The following is a 22,793-nucleotide window of genomic DNA, read 5'->3' on the forward strand; positions in this document are numbered from 1 at the left end:
CTTGATGTTATACTTAACTACCTACTGTACTTTATTAAAATAATTGTAGTTATTTACCAATTATTTTAGCACACAGCTATCGATATCGTGTCACTGAACTATCAACGAAGACAACTATTTTGAAGTTAATGAAAAATTAAGGCAAATTATCGTGCTTTCGACACTTTGCCAGGACAGCTTCCAAAGTAGTAAAATTATTAGGTACTTTTCGTAATTATATTTTCTTGCGAGACTTCACGTCGCAATCTGTGACCTCTGTGTGAATACCACAGCAACTTTAATTTCTGTCATTAGCTTATCGAGATAGAGTCTATTGGAAACGTTGATACAATTTAGGTTGAATACCTACGACCGGATAATTATTACCATATTTTTACAAATTAGGCAGTTTGTACCAAGGTATGCAGCAGACATTTATCCATTATTTATTTTGAAACTATCCTAAGAACGCGCCATGCCTACGCATTATGTGACCGCAGCCTTAACAAGTTCATCTTAGACTTGACCATTCTTGAATCAAACTGTCGGCCTAGAAATGCGGGGTATCATTTATCTGGTGTGGAATAGCACGCGTGTAACCTTAACTGCGGGCTTGAACGGTACAAATAGTACGAACCGCGCGCAGCCGCCTGCGTCGACCTAGTATCGGCTGGTGTCGGGTAGCGGGCCATAGTTCAGCCAGGTCGGGGATAAATCAATGCGTGGAAAAGGATATCTTGGTTATTTTTATCAAAATACTAGCGGCCGCCCGCGACTTCGTACGCGTGGACCCCGTTTTACCCCCTTAGGCATTGAAAAGTTGTAAAAGGAACCCCCATGCAAAATTTGACACTCCTAGCACTTCCAGTTTCTGAGCTTTCGTGATGAGTGAGTGAGTCAGTCAATCTGTGACCTTTCGCTTTTATAGATATAGATTTAAAACTGACTGATATTAAATCGATCAATTTTGCAACACAGGCAAGCAATATGGGAAAATAACATTTTCAGGTCTTATTATATGGTAAAGTAGGTTAATGACTTTACATAATGTAGTTGGAATAGCATAACGCAATTCATAATAACCGATGCATCAAAGATACGTAGGGTGTTAGAGCCTAGGCTGAGTCGAAGCAAATCCATCCCACGCGAAATCTATCCAATAAATATCCAAAAAGCTTGTTCTGCAAACATTTCTCGTCCATTGTGTTCCCCGCAGATATATCTTGCGTAAGGGGCTTGCGATTCTCGTGTTGGTCTTTTGGCTCTACCCACGCTTGGTGTTCGTCAGTATCGATTGTCAAACTATCCATTACTCCGTTGGATAGGGGCTAACCGGATTCGATGTAAGGTAAGCGGTAGTGGAGGAACGGGGTATTGTGACGTCTGTCGATGGGAGCTGTGTCGGTCAACGGTTACCTAATGCAGTTGACAAATCGCTCAATTGTCTCGGCTTGGTAGCCGTTGGCTGTGTGGTCGCACAACCAGTTGGGTGGCGAGTTGCTCAACTCTCGCCCGCTGGACTCCGTTTGATGCGTGCCGGAAAACGTCCAGCTTTATTGTGCTTTATTGCGATTGGATGGTGGTAAATAGCTGACAAATTGTCTAAGTGCAATGGCCGGCATGGACAATGAACAAACATCCATGTTTGGTTACTCACTACGGCAAATCACCACCAATAAGTTACTTCACACCTAAGTTTAAGTAAACAATATTTATTGACTCATATCGTCTTGTTTTAAAGGTAAATGAGATTCCATTTTAAATCAAATCGTTCGCATGTTTGAACAAAAATGTGTAACTTATTTGGTTTATGCAAATATTAGACATAAAGGGAAAAAACGTCTCAATATTTTCTTAAAATTTATAACATAAGCATTTGTCAGGTATACTCGTAGCAGGATACCCCGATTTGCGATTTAAGTGCCTTTGGCACAATTTGCATAAAAATCAAAATGGTTACTGAAACAGATTATGAATGTTGTTTGGTTGTTCCAATTGGATTTAAGGTATGGAAAAGTCAACACTTATTACTTCGACGTGCTGGCAAAAATAATAAGGCTCATTATAAACTCAATATTTTGCAGCTTCGGGCTTGGTTTTCACGCTATTTACTTCTCTTGTTTTAATATACACATATTTCTATAAATATGATCTTTGGCATCTGAAAGATTACCATCAATTACACACCTACGCCCAATAGGTACTGGAAAGGCCTTAGGTCGAACCCTGCCTTAGAGCATCTATTCCTGGAACTCGATTTGCAGCAATATCAATAGCAATTTTCCGATTGATTAATCCAAGATAACGTCAACTGACTGTGCGAAGAAATAGAGTTGTTTTAACTCGGCGTTAATATAAACAATCAGTATAAGTGCTACATTAAAGTCAGATTTATGTATATCTCGTACACCCATAGAGTTAACGTTGACAACAATGTATGGACAATCCAGAAAATACACAACTCGCAAATCGAGTTTGGTCTCTATATCTAGTTAGATAAAAGTAGTGTAGGTTGATGTTTTCAAGGAGATAGGAGTAGATCACACTCTCTGAACGTTCGTGCGAAATGTAACTTACGGCATAGATTAAATAATAGCATAATAGGAAAGTCAAATTGATGTTGGGAACATTGTTTATTTTGATTGTAGTATAGAATACTTCTGATGATTGTTATGAAAACGCTTTTCATAGTCTAAGTGACTATAATAGACTAAGACTGAGTTGCACCATCTGACTTTGACCGTAACTATAACGATAACCGATGTTTTTTGTATGAAGTTTGACAGAATTTTGACGTTTGTCAAAGTTAAAGTAAGTTGGTGCAACCCAGCCTTAGATAGAAAACTTTGCTCAGGAACAAAGTTTATCATACACGGATGTTCTTTTCCAAATTCGCATCCTTACATTTTATCCTATTAACCGTTTTGACCAACCGAAAAACCGTATCGTGTGTCCGTAGCCTATAAACGTTGAATTGGCTATTCATTCGCGTTACGCTTGCTTGTAGAATCTGCCACGAGTGCCAGACGCTAACGAAATGCTAATGAAGCGAGCTTATCGCGAAGGACTTTTTATTTGTCGGATAAGCCGTAATGTGTTTCAAAGATATGTCCACCTTTAAGTTTTGAAGTCGTTCTGCCTCGCCTTTTGTACCTACTTTTTTCATCTGACGTAAATGAGTCTGGTTTCTGCTTTTACGTTTTAGTACATGTCATTATTCCCGAGAATAGACTGGTTATAGCTTGAATTGTACAATGAAGTGGAAAATATCGTTATTTTTGTATTATCTAACCATTGAATCTTTGGAAATAAAAAGTGTGAATGTTAATAAGCGCGGTGCCGGTGATTATGCCAGATAAGGTAAGTGCCCCCTACTTCGGTATATTAAGGCTCTTACGACTTTAACATTTTATTTAAAAATAACCAAGCATGATATCAGTATGAAAGCTTTTGTATGCTAAACTTTGGTCTTTTGACAGTAAGTTAATACATAATTTATAGTTATATAGTTTGAACTTTTTTTTATATTAATTGTTCTGCGGACCTCTAGTTTGGATCCTGTTTCGTGACAAAATTTTGCTCTGTTTCTAAGTTCGTGAACTCATGTCCCCTATTTCGGGATAAGGTTTTATGCATCCAGTTAGGATATTTTACTAATGATTAAGGGTTTAATAAATTTAAAAACGATAATAAAAATTTAGAATAAAATAATTATATGAAATTGTCGATATTACTTACCTGAAATATTCATAAGAAATAATGTGTCTAGTATAATACAATTTTGTTATTGTTGTTGTTATTTCTAACAATATGTGAAAATATTTATATACCCATTAGAAATGTAGGGGGGGGGAACTTAACCCCCCCCCCCCCCTTCGTACCCATAAAATATTGATTTGTTATTTCTAGCGATATGTGAAAATATTCATATAACCATTAGAAATGTGGGGGGACTTACCCCCTTCCTGCCTTCGTACCCATAAAATTTTGATTTGTAACCCCCCCCCCCCCCCTTCTCCCCATAATCCCACCCCTGGAGCTGTTTCAAGTGAAAATAATCCCAGATACGCCAATGACTCATAATAAAAAGTAAATAATTAATTTCAGGTAGGTATTAAAAACTAAAAAATATGTCGATTTATTTGATGGTATGTGTCATAAAAGTACCTAACACCATACATTCAAATATCACGAACTTGGAAAAAAGTAACAATAATACGGTATCTTGTTTCGTGATACTGATTATTCCACATTCCCCAAGTAAAATTCATGGATTATTATCAAAATGTGTCAATGAGGATCATTTCGATTTTTAGCTGTGAATGCAGATTTATAGGGCTAAGAAATCCTTAATACACAGTCCAAAAAATTTTGTTCTACGATAAAAATTGACGAAGTTATGGCCAAATTACTAAAAAAGTTCACTGACCGCCCGGCGCGGGGACGATGACGTCACTATATCCGATCCGAACGCTGCCGGCGTACTGCGTGGATAGAAAATATTTTTTTATAGCCAAACTATCAGTTTTAGAGAAAAACTTGTAATGACATTTATTCATCAGAATAAAGTAAGCTATCGATAGGTAATTTTTAAAAATAGAAATTGTGAAAAATAACGCAAAAAATCCATACGCTCATACGATTCAATGGAACGCAGAGACGCGATTGGGGTCTCCGCGGTGGTATATTTGTCGATTTATTCAAATAAAGTGTTCATAAGTGTTGTTAGTCATATCTTCTTCCAAGTAAAATATAAAAATGTATAGGTAAGTATTAATTTATTTACTTCTAACAATAAGGTATAGCTGAGGCAGATACACTCTGCCTAGGCTACAAGACATTGCTATGAAGATCATTTCGATGTACACGCAAGACCTACCTGTTATTTAGTTTTTCTGAGTTAAACCTACGTACCTACCTATCTATTCGCCGTTCCCATGGGCGGGCCAGCTGCTGCAGGATAGGACAGCTGCTCCCTCCTGGAAATCTATTTAATCTTAGCCTAGAAGCTGGGTATGACTCCCCCGCCCCCCAGTCCATAGAAACTGGTTATGACATGACTTGACCCCCCCTCCCCCAGGCCAGAAGCTGGGTAAGGCTAGCCCCTTCCCCCAGTCCATAAGCATAAGCTAGGTATGACTCCCCCTCGGCCAGAAGCTGGGTATGACTTGAAACTGGGTATGACTTGCCTCTCCCCCCCCTCCCACCAAGGCCAGAAGCTGGGTAAGGCTTGCCCCTCCCCCCGGGCTATAAGCTGGGTATTACTTATCCCCCCCCCCCCCCCCCCAGGCCAGAAACTGGGTATTAGCATCATATTATGTATTATTATGTTCAATACAAAGAATCATTAAGTTACACTCTCACCCCAACCGCGTCTCCGCATTGCATCGAATCCTATGAAAATGTGGTTTTTGGACATAGCGATACTTATTTTTATTTTTAAAAATTACTGGTCGATAGGTTACTTAATTTTGATGAATAAATGTTATTAAAAGTTTTTTTCTAAAACTGATAGTTTAGCTGGAAAAAAATATTTTCCATCCCAATAGTACGCCGGCTGCGCTCGATTCGGATATAGTGACGTCACACGGCCCTGCGTACGTTGACTTTTAGCGGCAAAAACGGCCTATGTTTATTACTTAATATCTTCGTAAGTAATGGTCCGATTTGGATAATTCAAAAAGATATATCTTTCTTATGTCTTAAAGATTAACGTAGATACTAGTTTTATTGAATTTTCTACAACAGTACTGATCCTCATTAACTATTATCTATCTCATATACAATACAAATAAACAAAGATAAATAAAACAAATCGAAATAAAACCAAAATTATGCTGGTACTACTTATGCTAATTTATCTTAAAATTGGTCATATATGTGAACTTCAAACTCGTGCCATATTAATTCTAGTGAACGAAACATATACCGAATTTAGGTCATGAGAAACTTAAATAAATGCATTATTTGTTTCATAACTTACATTTAAATTATCATAAATAATTATTTAAAAACCAAGCATCAAAATGTTATCCATAATATCCTTGAATCGGTAGTGTCACGAAATAGGGGACACCCGAAAAATAATATGCACGCTATTTCGTGAGTCAATTAATCGCAATTTTAAAGGAATTCTACGTTTTCATATAACTTTTTTCTAAGCCAAATCAATTGTCAAGGAACACATGAAACCACTATTACAAGTTTTATTCAAATGGACGTTCCTTCGCCTTTTTATAAGCTTAAGAAGTTGGAGCGCTAACCTTACGGTGAGAGCAACCTTTGCACGCCGCACGGCTGTTTTTGGCTCTCTGAGAGTTTGAAGCTTCGTATTGCTCTTATTTTTGGCGCCACAATGTTGGTACTTGGTTTTTTAGATAGCTTAAATACTAGAGTTTTTGTAGTAATGAAGAATTTTTATAAATAATATTCCATTTGCTTATTATTTGAGCTAGAAAAAAAACTTACGAACTTACGTACTATCACGAACTAGTAGCCGTTTACCTTACGCATTATTGGATGGACGTCTTGATTTCTCGGAATCCATTCAGCAGTAAACTATTCAAGAGGTATTTACTATCACTTTTGCGCAGTAATGTCTCGAAGTGTAAATTAACTTAACTGTTTTTTGTTTAACTTGTTCATAAATAACTGTCGCGTAAATGCGACGGTGCATAATGCATTCCACATACGCCTGATTGAATTATTGAAACTTTGTAATTTTGTATTAATTAAAAAGGAATCTGGGGGCACGGCAGTGCCCCCACCAAGTCGAGGAGAAAAGCGGCACGGCCGTACCATCCTTTTCTCGAAGCAATTCAGGCCATTTTCGACCGCCTGTAACTTCGTTGTGGATAAAACTAGAAGGCTGAATTTTCATTAGCTATGCAGGCATTGTAAAGACACGGTATATTTAAAATTTCATTCAATTTGAACCAGTAGTTTAAGAATTATAACGGGTCAAAGTTACTTAATTTTGTCACTCACTGACTCACTGACTCACTGACTCACTGACTCACTGACTCACTGACTCACTGACTCACTGACTCACTGACTCACTGACTGACTCACCGATCATCAAAATTCTAAGGCACTTCTAGCAGACCTAGAAGCTTCAAAGGACAATGACCAAAAATGTATGGAGTGTGGTCCAAATGTCCACCACTAACGAGACCTATCTAGTAAAATAGTCTACTAAATACTGATTCATTATAACCAAACCGCAATCAAAAATATGCTGTCAGTAAAAAGTTATGACTGAATGAAAAGTCATGTTTTTTACCTTTTCATCCGAAAAATGTTCTTGATATCATTCTATCCATCGCACATTTTGGATTAATCTATGCATGTTATGTCATGCTGCTTAGTGTGCCGTGTTAGATTCTCGCTAAAAGAAAAAAAAATAAGCTCAGAAGAAAGACATCAATATTGGAATTATTGTCGGGTGGTCGCTGCTCCGCCCCTATTGGTTTTAGGGTGATGTTATATAACCTAAAACCATCCTTGATAAATGGGCTATCCATAACAGAAATTAATTTTTCAAATCGGACTAGTAGTTCCTGAGATTAGCGCATAAACTACTACAATTTTTCATACGGTCATAACTTTTTTCTGACAGCATATTTTTTTTTCGTCCCATACTGAAAGTTAATCTCTATTTAATGGACTATAAGCCAATATAGGTCTCATTAGTGGTGGACATTTGGACCACTTTTGGTCATTGTCCTTTGGAATATAAGTAGTGTTTGGTGTATGAATCAAGGAATAACTAAAATATTTGGGGGCACGGTAGTGCAACCGCCAAGTCGAGTAAAATTTTTCAATTTCGGTCCAGTTTTCTAGATACATAACTGCTGTCTACAAAATACAAAAAGAAATGAGATTTGGGGGCACGGTAGTGCAACCGCCAAGTCGAGTAAAATTTTTCAATTTTCTAGATACATAACTGCTGTCTACAAAATACAAAAAGAAATGAGATCCCATCAAAAACAATACTTGTCAAAAAAACCAAGTCTCGCAACTCAGTTGTTCTACGGTAAAAAGTTGTGAGATCCATGTAATACCAAGTCCAGGCCAGGAAATCTTTAACGTTTTACATAAATATATTGACTTGGCCATCGCATGAAAACACGTGTAAATTAAATTATTTAGTGCGATGGCCAAGTCAATAATTTATGTAAAACGTTAAAGATTTTCTGGCCTGGACTTGGTATTACATGGATCTCACAACTTTTTACCGTAGAACAACTGAGTTGCGAGACTTGGTTTTTTTGACAAGTATTGTTTTTGATGGGATATTATTATCGTCTACGATCATTATTTGTTTCGGGACTATTTACTTGATCTCTTGTGGCAGATATGCATGGTAGATTTTTTTTATGATTTAAGCCATTGAAGGTGAGTCAGGATAGGCATTCTTTTCCATCCTATCTGTTTAGTGATTTGTGAGGAAATGCTGATGGGAACACATTTAATTAAGGGTTTCATTTTTCGGCCGGCCGTTTGGTGTAGTGGTTCAGAACGGACTACTATGCCGAGAGGTCCCGGGTTCGATTCCCGGCCGGGCAGAAATTGAAATGATGAATTTTAATTTCTGTGACGGGTCTGGGTGTGACTATGTATAATATGTATGTATTTAAAAAAAAAAAGTATATCCGTTAAGCTAGCACCCATAACACAAGCATTAAGTTGCTTACTTTGGGGCTAGCTGGCGCTGTGTGAAATTGTATAAAGATTTATTTATTTATTTGTTTATTTTTTTTTTAAATCTTGTGGGGAATCTTAAGTGTAAATGGGACTATTTTAAACTGTTCCTATTCCGTTTGTTTTGAACAAAACATTTCTACTAATAGCGTGTCAAGAAAAGCATTTTAGAAATAACAAGGAAGCACGGAATGGCAAATCAGTTTGATTTGGAGTAGTTACTGTTACGCCCGGAGCCCTGCCCATACGTCTTCTCGGAGCAGGAAAGGTATTCTGAAGTCAATCATCGTGGTGAATAGGTACCTACCGATAAAACCTTTATGCTATTTGCGACTTAAGATTGCATATACTTAGAACTACAATATCTTTGATCAATGGATTATTATAATGCTCAGATAGTTTTTGTTTTACGAAAGCGCTTCAAAATAGAGAGGAGATAAATGAAGACTGTTCAACAATATCAGTCTGATGTCAATAAAAAATTGCTTAGCTTCACTATTTCGAGATTATTTCATAAACATAATCAATTGTCTCCGCCCACGAATGTCTCTAATAGAATAGAATAGAATAGAATAGAAAACTTTTTATTTGCAAGAAAGGTATACAAGCAGGTAAGACATAGATTAAAACAGAGAGAAATAAACAAGTGGACAATTAACTGCTTGTGCCCCTCTGACAAAAAGGCACCCGCTCAGCGTACATCAAGACCGCCAGGGCTTGTCTTGAAACTGATTTTCAGCGGGGGCCCTCTGTTGTCACGGCGTACCCCTGCTGACGGAGATGCAAGAGGAGAAAGGAGTCCACAAGTCCGGCAGCAGGGAGAACGCAGCAGGGGGGCGCAATAGAAAAAGAGAAAACAAACAAACAAAAAGAAAGAAACAAAAAAGCACCATAAAAATTAAATAATAAAATAATAAAAATAAATTCATTTTACATTAATAAATTATGAATTACAATAATAATAAATTACTATTATAATAAATTACAATAAATTTAGATTTTAATTATTAATTACATAATTAAAACACATTTAAATAAAATAAATTAGATTTAAAATACAAATAAATTATTAAAAAACACCATTCCTTACTTATCTAATTGTTGCCATTGATATGTGGCCATAACCATAAGGCCTCAAATTATTTAAAATCAATGGTATAGCCTGACCAGGAACATAAAAACCCTGGCATAGAGGCGCGTCAATTGCATTTGATAGTGCAACACTGAGTACAGTCGTACCTGTGTTAAATTAATAGGCTAACTTTATGTATCAGGATTCAGGATTACGGGCTAATTAGATTTTTTCATAAATTAACGAAAAAATATTATTATAGGTAACCTGGTTTAAATAAATTAAATGAAACCATCAATCGAGTTAGTAGGATTTATTTTATTATTCATCAATAATCAAATTCAGAACTTGAATATTCAACTGCAATGTCTGCTCATGAACGCTTCAAACTCGGTACTTCTTTCCCAATTCCATAAATTCAACACTTAGAAAGTGACAAAAAACTTTAAAATAGGTATTTGAAACAAACCACAGCTAATTTTCATAGTGGACTGTACTGTACGATAAACATGTCAGTCAATTTGACAACCTTTGTCGGAAACATTATTCGATGAAAATATTGTCCGAACCCTTAGTATTTCTCTTCGACAAATACTTTAACACATTGTGAACCACTTTTCTTTCACGACTATAAAAAGATTTTAGCAATTTAATTCACAAAATCAATTGCGCACATTTAAAATAAAGTTTGTTTACACTTTGACAGCCATAGACTGACATGCAAGGTGACATGTCAATGAAGTTTTCATTTACTGTTGCCATTAAAAGAAATTAGTACCATTAGTTTTCCGCAACATGGCGAGGGTTTTTATGTTCCTGGTCAGGCTATAGAAAAGTGATTGAGAGAAAAAAAAAATATATTAAAAAAAAAAAAGAAAGAAAGAACTGTCATTTACTGTCAAGTGTCAACGACCGACATGTGCACGAGATGTGAGAATAATTGCCACGTAAATTGATTAAATGTGGTACATTTAAAGGATATTTCAAGAAAGCAGTGCCAAATAATAAAACCAAATTAAGAGCAATCCGCAGCACTACAATCACACGAAAGGGAAGGTGAGTAACATCCAGCATTGTAACCAATCTTATGCAACAACTACGGATTAATAACATACAATCATAATGCAATGCAATACCATTATACAAATAAATTAAAGAAAATTGGTAAGAAATTACTATCAATATCATTAACATTTAACAATGAGCAACGATAAAACATAAATTTACAATTCCAGGACAGAAGAATACACTGAGTACCCACAGATAACAGCAAAAAATAAATAAATAAAATAAACCCATGTCAAGAAACTAAACGGAGCCAAGTGGATGAGGACTGCACACAAGGTGCTGGAGAAATTCAGGTGAAGCTGGAGCTGGAAGTGGACCTGCCCCCAGGCGTGTCGTGCATACATTTAAGGTAGGATTTTTTCCTTGACCTGTTGTGAAATAATGAGGTGTTTTTTAAGTGTTTTTTTAAAAGTGTTTTTTACTTGTAGGGCACGCAGAGGCGGTGGCAGGTCATTCCAACATTTAGAAGCAGCAAACCTGAAGGAGCCTCTAAAAGCTGCAGTACGATGTTTAGGGGTGTTAAAGACATGGGTGCATTCTCTTCTGGGATATCGGCTCTGCTCACGTGCCCACTCCAGCTTCAAGAAAAGGTACTTTGGCTTGGCTTTACTCAGAACACCAAACATCATAGTAGCAAGATGAAGCTTCCTACGCGCATCCATCTTTAACAAGTCTGCAGCATTGAGGAATGGCGTAACATGTGTACGAGGTGGAATTGTGAAACAAAACCGAGCGCAGGCATTTTGCACTCTTTGGATAAGTTTAGCTGATTTTGTCAAAATACATGGACCATAAACAGTATCGCAATAGTTAAACTTGCTGAGAACCAGTGATTCGCAAAGAGCAATTCGAATCTTCTCACTTAAATATGGTCTTAGTTTGTATAGAAGTTTCAAACGGTAAAAACTACTTCTAGCACAATCAATGATGTGATTTTCAAATTTCAAATGGCAATCCATGGCCAATCCCAGATTTTTAACTTTATCAACCCTAACAATAGGCTGACCCACAATATTTAAAGTATTAACATTAAATCTGGCTATGTTCTTGGGGGTACCCATTACAATAAATTGTGATTTTTTAGGATTAAGAGTAAGACAATTCAGTAAGCACCATGTATTTATGTTATTTAGGTCTTGGTTAATTTTATTGACAGCAATCACTTGGTCGGCCGGGGCAAACGGTAGATACAGTTGCAAGTCATCAGCATATAAGTGATATTGACAATTCTTTATGCTGTTTACAATGTCAGCGCTGTACAAAATGTACAGAATTGGGCCCAAAATCGAACCTTGGGGCACACCACGAGAGACTGTACTCAGCTGAGAACGCAACAGAGTGCCATCCGTCTGTTTCAGCTCAACATATTGACTACGCTGAGTCAAATAACTATGAAACCATTTAACGGATCTGCTATCAAAACCATAGTATTTTAGTTTGGATGAGAGAAGAGATGTATTGATTGAGTCGAATGCCCGAGAGAAATCAAGCAATGTCACAATTGTTACCATGCCACGGTCCTGTCCAGCCAGTATGTTGTCAACCACGTCTGCCAGTGCAGTGGCCGTTCCATAACCCTTCCGAAACCCAGATTGACAGTGTGGAAGAATATCACAATCCTCAAGGTATCGAGTGACTTGGTCGCACACTATCCTCTCAAGGATTTTAGAAAGACATGGCAGGATGCTAATGGGCCGTAGTTCCTCTACTGAGTTAGGGTGGCTTGTTTTAGGAATAGGTCTCACAATCGATATTTTCCAACTCTCAGGGAATGTGCTATCTAGTATAGACTGGTTGACCATCGCAGTTATGGCTTTAAGGGAGTAGGGTAAGGTTAGCCGGAGCATGTCCAAAGATAGGCCATCATGCCCCCGGGCATTCGACTTCATTCCTCTGATGGTCTTAAGAACCATCTCCTCACTGACTGTGTGCAGAGTAAAAGTAGCTGCATTGTTATGCCTATGAAACTCAAAGTAGGTCAGTTGAGAAATGGATACTTTATCCTCACCTGGCACTTTTTTAAAATGTGCATTAATAAGATCAGGATTGTTAAACATAGAGGGTATAATATGAACTAGATTTCAACTAAAGTATACTTACTTTAAAAATAATAATGTAGGATGTAAAGAAAGTCAGTTTAAGTAGAGTAATGCCCATATAAATATCTAGAGCAAAAGGTCAAACGCTGTCGTCATGTCCGAAGCGAGTGTAGGTATGCACAGAGTTTAATGTAATGAGACCAATATTACCATACAATAAACATTGTCATGTCGCTAGTTAATTGAAATCAACCGTAATTTAAATCATCTACGAATCTGCGTTATACAATTAAACGAGGAAATGAAATCAACCCGGAATAAGCGATGTGTGGGTGTTGGCGGTCAAGCTTACTGCCCATTTATTTGATTGCGTTGATTTCTTTGAATAGTTACCTGTTTTGGTGATTATAGAAATCTAATTTGACTATGTTGTGTGTACGGTAATAGTTGGAGATGTGATTTGCCCAGATGACGTAAGTTACTTATAATATGACACTGTAATGGATTATTTCTTTACTGGCTCACACAATCATCCTATTCTTATCGAAAGAACAAAGTTGTATGATAAAAAAACTTTGACTGTCTGAAAAGAGGACTATAAGGTTCGCCTGAAACATTTAGTATCACAAATCTGCTTTAATACTTTAGTAAAGAACACGATTGCGATAAAAAAATCATAGATATCTAACAGAACAGAATGAATCGTGTGAAACACAAAGAAATCTACGAATCTCTAGGCGAACGGTCGGCGGCTATACACCGCAAAATATTTGCCAGATACATCGGCGCGAGCGCGATGCGCCGATATCTCGGAGCGCGAGTTGGAATCGTCTATCGAGTCTATGATCGGCTCAGTCGAGAGGTCACGCGCGTTAAACGTAAATCAACATATCTCGCGACGGGAGATCTAGCCGGCCAAGCCTGACCAACAAAAACTGAATTTTATAGCCGTAACACTACACCCGGGAAAAAAGTAAATAAATTGGACGGGATCGAGTGAACGACCCGCCGGAGATGCGACACTCCTATAACTGCAGCTGGCCATAATATTATCTAGTTTACTGCCTCGCATCAGGGTATAAATATATATGTAAGGTGTTCACATGAATAATAACTACCACTAATATCGGAGACGTTTAGATATTACTTGTAAATAAGCACTGGAAACTCATTATAAAATATTACTAATGTTTCCGTGGCACCTATTGCCACCTTTGTGTCCGTCCAACAACCATTTCTGCAAAGCTTCTGAGTACAATGGTATTGCGTTAAAGCATTTATGTGAAAGCTAAATGCCATGAATGCCAAGATAACTGTCATTTTGTCTCTGGCATAAAACAAACTGTTTTTGCTAAAAAAACAATAAGTAATACCAGTGCTGCCCAGCGTTATCCTGGACCGTATCAACTAGTGTTTATTTGTTCTTTATGACCGTCTAAATACTTCTTTTGAGTTTATTTTTTCGTCGATAGTTCCGTACATGTTAGCAATAATCATCAGTTAGCGTTTTGCCTTGTAATTATGTATGCTATTCTCCGCGAGCTACTGAACTCATCACAAAACCAATTTAGCTTTTATTGGAGCTTGTATTGGCACTTTAATTGGATAGGATTTCTACTTTGCTACCACCTTATAATGATTTAATGCCATTGCACAGGTTAGTTAGATTATGATAATTTAGCAGGTTGAATTCAAATTAACTCGCGAAAGAGAAAGGGGATCTATAAAAATAACTAAGATCAAAGAGTCATAGAGATGGTATATTATGTAGTACGTGCAGTAGTTATAAACGACCAATAAAATACTAACCCTAAGATAATGTTGATATAGTTAAATTCCATCGAAAAAAATTCAATATTACAGTACTTATTAGGTACTAATCGCAATTAATTATTGTGATACGTCCTTGGGATACGTCATAATATAATATTACACTGTACAATATTACTGAAATAGAGGAATAGTAATGTAGAGTAGTGAAAGAATTAAAACAAAATGCTTATACCAAATTCATAATTCAAAAGGCTTTCCACTTACCTACCATGCAGATGGATATAAAAACTGCAAACTGCTCGTGCTAAATGAAAAAATATGAAAATGCAATTTAAGGTAGATATTGTCACATTTCCACAAAGTCGTTATAAGATTAAAGTAAATAATCATGCACTTTTATTTTATCAAGCATTCCTCAATTTCTTGACGGTACCTACTTGCCCTTTAGAACATTATTTCATTAATTCGGTTACTACTGCAATAACATTTTTATTATTGCTTGTTCTCATCATTTTAATAAAATAAAGTATCTGATATCCTATTAGGTGGCAAAAAATTACGAGAGTCATAATGGATAAATTATACGACGAAGTGTTGGTTTACACTATGGCCCAAGCTATAAAATTCTTAACTAATACTGGTATGCAGCCATTTTACAATATGCAGATATCTAGCTAAGTGCTCGTGGGCCAATAGAGTCGAAGTAATATGAAACCGCTTGCCAGGGCTAGCTAAATATCTGTTATTGCACAGACAATACGGCGAGCTATCCTAATTTGTCGCAAGGCGACGTTAACACTGACTACAAGGTTCAGAACAATTATTACGCAGAAATACTACCGGTTTAATGACGCTTTTAAGTGGATAGGAGTTTATAAATAAGTAATGCAATTATGGGCCTTATTATGTGCTAGTTAGGTTGTATGAATTGAGTGCAGCTAGCTCGCTTTCTCTGGAATGTCGGGCAACTGTCCTGCGATTCGCACAACGAGACGCGATCGAGTCGATCTGTATCTGCGCAATTGATTCTTATCTGGTCAGTTTTACGCGCCGTGTCGCCTTGCTCTCCAGGTGCATAAGAACGCATAAGAGCAACGTGTTTCGATTCCTTGTAAAATGAATTCTTTAATCGACCCATATTTTTCTCGCGTTAATTGATATTTTTATTGTTACGTCTTTATTTTGTTGTGGTTATCATAATAAGTAATGAGCATGACTGTAAATTTTAAAGGAATTTCTGCGTCTTCTCGTCATAATTGAATTGCATGTAGTCTCAATTGAAATGAAGCTTACATAGTTGTAAGGACTTCTCATATACATCCTATACATAGAAGGGTTTTTCATGCTGGAATAGCATCCACTGACACTAAGCCTGTTCCTACTAAGGGATTCTTTTTAAAACTTAGATAATAATTAAATACCTATCTAATATTAGTGTTAAGTTTTATTTTATGTCTTGGGTTGGTCATTTTCTGGAATTGAATTCCTCCCATGACATGTTTTTATAAATATGCTGGCTTTCCCCTCATTTATTTACATTCCGATGATAACTGTATTTATCTAGCAAATTATTTCTTTCCGAGCCTTACTTCTACAATGTTTGCTTACTGCGCTGGGATAAACTTATTACGGTCCAACAGTAAATCCGAACCACTATTGAACTTAGTTACGAGACATGGCAGTCTCCGTAAAAGGAAGGATGACGTGGATTATCTTGTAATTTCATTTATGAACACTAATCTACAGAATCTCTGTATTAAGATAGTTTTCATTTTGCTTAATTCCTTGGGTTCGTTGATTCAACATACGATAAAAATAATGTTCATCCGTTGGGTGTACCACCGTCACAAATTGAAAATAAGTAGGTACAAAATAGTTTATTTCTAACGCCTAACCCACTTACGTCGTGAGCACACGACGCTGTAACGTGACGTGGTGACGAGATCGACCTAGGTGTTATTTTAGATGAACATTTTCGATCTTATATTTTAACCTTAGCATTTTCAGTCAAAGCATCAATTTGCGACCTTTTATGTTTGAAAATTAGTTCCTTGAAACTCCTGAAAATCACGAGCAGTTAGATCCAATCTTTTAGTGCATTTGTGCTTCAGAAAGGATGCTACTTATACAGCTCGTGCGAGAGGCGGGTCGGCTATGACCCTTAGCTCTGTGAATCGCTGAATTAAAACACCTTGCTGTTCAGCCCAGTACAATATGTCACCCGCAAGGTCGCCTGTCACATTTTGTCGGCGGTCGCGACTTGTCAGCGAGTTGTCAACGGGCTCATGTTTTGGCCCGTTCACTGCATGAATTTGAATAACAAATTGTCGGCACCGAATGAAGATTATACAACATTGCTCTCCACCTGTGGCAATATTTGGCCGTCAAACCAATAAAGTAATATGTTTCCCATCATGTTGTCATGATTTAATGCAACATAAGTTATGTCGAGGCACTTTGAAAAAGCTTCTAGAATTTCGAGTCAACTTGACCTTAGCATTCCTTGGACGTATGTTATTGTTCATTTGCGTACAAAGTTGACAATAATAATTATTTACATTAAGGCTTTAATAAATGTATTATTTATTATTTAACATATCAAATACTCCAGTCTTTAGTTAGATTCACTAAGCTTTTTTAAGCAAAGCTTTGTCTCTGCTGCTCTTTGGTTGACAGTTTTAGTTACTTCTGAAAAATGTTTTTAATTTGTTAAGGAAATGTAATTTTATTTCATCTAAATTTTAAGATACATGTAAACACTGTTTATCGGCTACCGCCGTCATCCATTTCAGAACCAGAGTTAGGTCGACAGCGTTGACTAGTTTGTCAATTAAGATGCAACGTGCGTTGCTTACTTTATTGCGCATGTATACTAATTAACTAGTGGATTACCACTCCAATCTGGTGAAGGGACAAACGGATAAGCTATTTGAGTAGTTGGGCAACTGTAGCAATCACGTGGCTAAAAGCATTGGCAGATAGCACACATACATCGCGGCAATCGGGTGTAGTGATAGCGCTAATGAATCCATGTTGCCGTCACTGAAGTGGCACGCTTTGAGAGATGGCTCGCCATTAGAGGGAAACTCAAGGCCAGCCTGGACAGGACAGCGGGCGTAATTATCTAAAACAAACTCGACCGGCGGATAAGGCGAGCCGGTCGCCGCTCTTAACCTCGATCCTGGCTCGAGACTTCACGCGTTTCTAACAGGGTCGTAGTAGAATAAACAAACTTTATCTCCAGTTTGTAGAATCTGGGAAGCATGTATATGACTTCGAGAGCGAGATCAAAGCGCAGTTCAATGTACTACATGGAACTAAATCAGTTCACACACTTCTGTGATTCATTTAATTCATTCATCAAAAGATACGGCATTTGATCCCACGAAACACCCGCGTAAAACGTCTCTGTTATTGTAGAATACTGGGGCAAGTGCACCGTATTATGCATCGTAGCACAGGCTGCAGCAACCAATTGATTACATACAGTCCTAAAATGCTTATATTAATTTATACAACTGGTTAAAAATGTAAATATTGGATGGACCTCCTGACACGCTCTTTTTAACTTTTTTAAACGTAACACAACAGTCACTTGTACCTTCCTAGAGTCTATAAAACTTATCTTTTATTTGTTCTGTCGTCAAACTTATTCATACAGACTGATGTGGGCGAGCGTATCAACTTGTTGTGACATGGCTTTGTGTTGGTTTGTCACACGCCACTCTGACAAATGTGTAATTAATTTCTATAGGCTGGACATATAATTAAGCTTTATCGATTGACTATAAGCTTTAGATTACATTGTACAGCGTAAAATAGCGTCTTGCTCCAGAATCAGCAACAATTCGCATAACCGTACCGTAAAGGTTAGACCAGACCAACGCGTGCAGCCGGCGTGCACGATGACGATGGCGATGGCGACCAGACAGCGTGTATGAATTTGTAGCGATGAGTTCACATCAACGCGTCCTGTCATTGGTCGCGGCGATCTATGCAGCGTCTGCACGCAGCGATCAGCGATCATCGCGACATTTGTCACTGTGACGTTTCTGTTTTTCAAAAGCGATGTAATAAATAGTAAGTAGGATCTGTTAAAAAGTTTTTACACAATTAAAAATGAATTATTCATAATATACCACTAGTCTGACCTACTTGAATAATAAAAAAGGTTTTATAGCCTGACCAGGAACATAAAAACCCTCGCCATGTTACGGAAAACTAATGGTACTAATTTCTTTTAATGGCAACAGTAACTGAAAACTTCATTGACATGTCACCTTGCATGTCAGTCTATTGCTGTCAAAGTGTAAACAAAGTTTATTTTAAATGTGCGCAATTGGTTTTATGAATTAAATTGCTAAAATATTTTTATAGTCGTGAAAGAAAAGTGTTTCACAATGTGTTAAAGTATTTGTCGAAGAGAAATACTAAGGGTTTGGACAATATTTTCATTGAATAATGTTTCCGACAAAGGTTGTCAAATTGACTGACATGTTTATCGTATAGTACAGTCCACTATGAAAATTAGCTGTGGTTTGTTTCAATTACCTATTTTAAAAAAAATTGTCACTTTCTAAGTGTTGAATTTTATGGGATTGGGAAAGAAGTACCGAGTTTGAAGCGTTCATGAGCAGACATTGCAGTTGAATATTCGGGTGAATATCCCAAACACGTTTTTTACGCGGCGGAGCTGAGAATCGATGGGAGAAATGTAACTAGAGCGATGATTTTTTTTCTGTATATAGTTTATACAGCGTTTTACACGATAGCAAAGTCTTCAGGACAATAGGTAGTTATTTTATGTACTAAAAAAATTTTTAAAGACCCAAAATCTAATAGCGGTGGCGCGTCCTAACTCTATTTCTACTCATAAATTGTGTTATTCCTTCTTTCTCGGGGATTCTAGTAATTTAAAAATAGTATAGCCATAAAATACATTAAATAAGACTTCCAAATGATATGAAAGAAATGTGATATTTCATATTTTAAGTGTTTTAAATAGCCTTTCAAAACTGTCCCACGAAAAAAAGCAATTACAGTGGCTCAATTTCGACACTCTCTTACTTCTCCAAAGAAGCTTTGAGAGACGTAGAGTTCTTCTTCCCTGCATCACTCAACTGTGTCCTCCTGATCGGGCTATAAAGACTTGCGACTTGTGGTATTGTTTTTCCAGCAGACCCGTAAATATTTGTATCAGCGGCACAGGAATACAAAATTTTTCAATTTCGCTGGCAAGTGTATGAGTGAAAGCTACTTACTTAGATGCTAAACGATTCTTTAACATGATTAAAGTTTGGTGTTTTGTTGTATCTGCATACAGAAATTATTGATCAGAATTATAGTTTTCTTTATAATTTGAATTTTGTAACAGTTTTTCAATTCCGGTGGCGCAATTTCGGTGGCTCCGGTGGCGAATCTATTGCCGGAATTGGTCTTATTGGCTCTGGAGCATTGTACCTAGGTCTACTAAGGTCTCAGTCATAACTACAATATCGTCAGTGAATCGAAGTTGTGTAATGTACTCGCCGTATCTTGATACTGAGCTCGGTCTAGCTCAGAAGCTTGAAAACCTCTAAGTGGGAGGTAGTGAAGACTTTAAGAGATTATGGTGTCTCCAACTCTGAACCCTCGCAGCAATCAGATAAGTTTCGAGTTCTGATCTTGGGGGAGGGCTGATATGATGAAGTTTTCATACAAATACTTCAGAAGTTGCATGTATCGTCGACAGTCAATTTGACGCCATTAAAGAGACTGTAGCACAGCCCAGGTCTTGACCGAATCGAAGAAGGTACAAAAAGGCCAATAATAATGACTGATTATAGTCCTCAGTCTTCTGCATAATTTGACGCAGCATTAAATATGTACGTAGTATTACGAACGTCTTTTCGAAAATGAGGTTGTCTGGGAGACTGGATGTTGGATAGCGAGAGTGTCATGTTTCAGGAAAAAGCTGCCTCACCTGACTCTGGACCATCGCCAACGTCCATTCCATTCCAGTCTCTAGCACCACCACCATGTCTTATTTTTTGGTTTATCGACCAATAAACATGGTGGTATTTAAGAGAACTTTAGTACTAGCATTCCATCTGATTTCATAAGCTCAGTTGTGATTTCATTATCTCCTGGTACATACCTTGTTGTTTTTAATAGGGCATTCTAATCTCACTCAAGCTAAAGTCTAGGATATCTTCGCTTAAGTGTCGGAATAATCTCGATCTTCAGCCTAATTACTAGTAGTGCTTCTTAATCTCTCCTAGCAGCTTAGGCATTTACCAAAATGGTTCTGCTATCCTCGTTATTCATGTTGGTATATTCAATTTGGTCCTCGCAAATACATACTTTCGATTTATTACAAAAAATCGTCTCTATAATACACTTTGTATCAGCGTGGGGACTTGGATAGCTATTTATACATCGATACTAAGCAGAATCTTAAAAACAGATGAGAATAGTCCTGAAACAGCTAAAATTTCCCTAGTCTCGTAGGTTGCAATCTATTCTGCCACTCGAGATGAAAATTCGTGGGGCTATGGAGCTGGATTGGCACTGGTCGTGGCTTAGGCTTCATCAGTCGACAGCTTTTGGTCATCTTTTATTCGGCATTCTTCTATTTCGGTGATGACTTCTTCTTCTTCCTCGGTCCCTCACTGATGAGGATCGCAACCGCAGATAGTGTTCCTTCATAGACTGCGGTCATAAGCTGTGTGGTGATCGGAGAATGCAAATGTGATTAAATTGCCTGTTCGTCTAAAAATGATTACTACATTTTGATTTTTGCAGTACTATTAGGGTGCAGCTCAGTACGCTTTTACAGTTCTGGCATCTTTTGCTAGGCCTTCTCTCTCTATGAGGCTGGCTGGATTTAGTCCTCCGTTTCTTAATTGTACTACTTTCATTTAGCTCATTGTCGCTAGGTTTGCATAGCTTTCCGTTAAATTACCCTGTCACAAATATGTAATGTGTTAGTTCAGTAGCTGGTATAGATCTAGAAATATCTTCATACTTAATCTCCAGTTCGCATGGTCTTTAGCGAATAATTAGTTGCGTAATTCTGAGTATAGGATAGGTATGATACTCGTACCATCATGAAAACTTGGCTAGCCTGGACCAATATTTTTACTTATGGAAGATAAACCTAACACCAACCTGGGGCAGTTGGTCGCCCTCCCGGGACTAGAGTTGGTTTCTGGGTTTGAGGGTCATGTATGATGTCTTTGTGATGACTCTAGAATAACGGGGCTGTTGGCGGCTAGAGCCAGAAAGTTTTGGATTTGTTCTCTATGGAGGGATTTTGCCGTTATCACCATGCTTAGCAGGCTGGTTGGTAGTTCCAGTATGGTAGTAAATACCCGGAAAGATGCTGCAGCCCACCCTCCAGTATTTTGATTCCTTAGTCGGCTATTACGACTCACGTGGGAAGATTTGATGCTTTTTTAGGGTCACAACACAGGCCTGAATCTTGTTTTTAATTATAAACATCTTTACTGGATAATAATACTTAATTGATTACAAATAAATAAGTAATTTGAGACAATCATCCGTAACATTCCGAAGTCCGCTGTATAAATAAATTTCGGTGGATTGGTTCTTAATTCCGGTGGCTCAAATACAATTTCGGTGGCTCTTGATAATTTCAAATTGACATATCTCGAGAAGTATTAATAATATTTTGATCTCTACCATATCATTGAATAATACAAGTTATTTACTATTATTTCTGCCACAAAAAAGTTTTGGGAAGTGGAAATTAAAATTCGCCACCGGAATTAGGCAAAAAACGAGTTTGTTGATATTCACCCATTCAAGTTCTGAATTTGATGAATAATAAAATAAATTCTACTAGCTCGATTGATGGTTTCATTTAATTTATTTAAATCAGGTTACCCATAATAATATTTTTTCGTTAATTTATGAAAATATCAAATTAGCCCGTAATCCTGAATCCTGATACATAAAGTTAGCCTATTAATTTAACACAGGTACGACTGTACTCAATGTTGCACTATCAAATGCAATTGACGCGCCTCTATGCCAGGGTTTTTATGTTCCTGGTCAGGCTATAGAATAAAGTATCAATATCAGAATTTATTTTTATGTAATAAACAAATTATTCTAGTTTTCTTGAGAACCTGCTTCTTCAACTTCATAAATAAAAT

At 37.2% G+C, this 22,793-nt stretch overlaps 1 protein-coding gene and 1 long non-coding RNA gene across 2 annotated transcripts in view; both read left to right on the plus strand.

Moving 5' to 3' along the window:
- The window catches only part of LOC135072533 (cadherin-related tumor suppressor), a 148,345-nt gene that overhangs the window by 83,999 nt on the left and 41,553 nt on the right, over positions 1-22,793 (plus strand). The gene's annotated exons all lie outside the window — the stretch shown is intronic.
- LOC135072528 (uncharacterized) lies at positions 10,624-11,346 on the plus strand. The gene is made up of 3 exons (XR_010257455.1): positions 10,624-10,810; positions 10,990-11,171; positions 11,251-11,346. It is a non-coding gene; the product is annotated as an uncharacterized LOC135072528 (long non-coding RNA).

Source organism: Ostrinia nubilalis, chromosome 6 (assembly GCF_963855985.1).
Source record: "Ostrinia nubilalis chromosome 6, ilOstNubi1.1, whole genome shotgun sequence".
Classification (NCBI taxonomy): domain Eukaryota; kingdom Metazoa; phylum Arthropoda; class Insecta; order Lepidoptera; family Crambidae; genus Ostrinia; species Ostrinia nubilalis.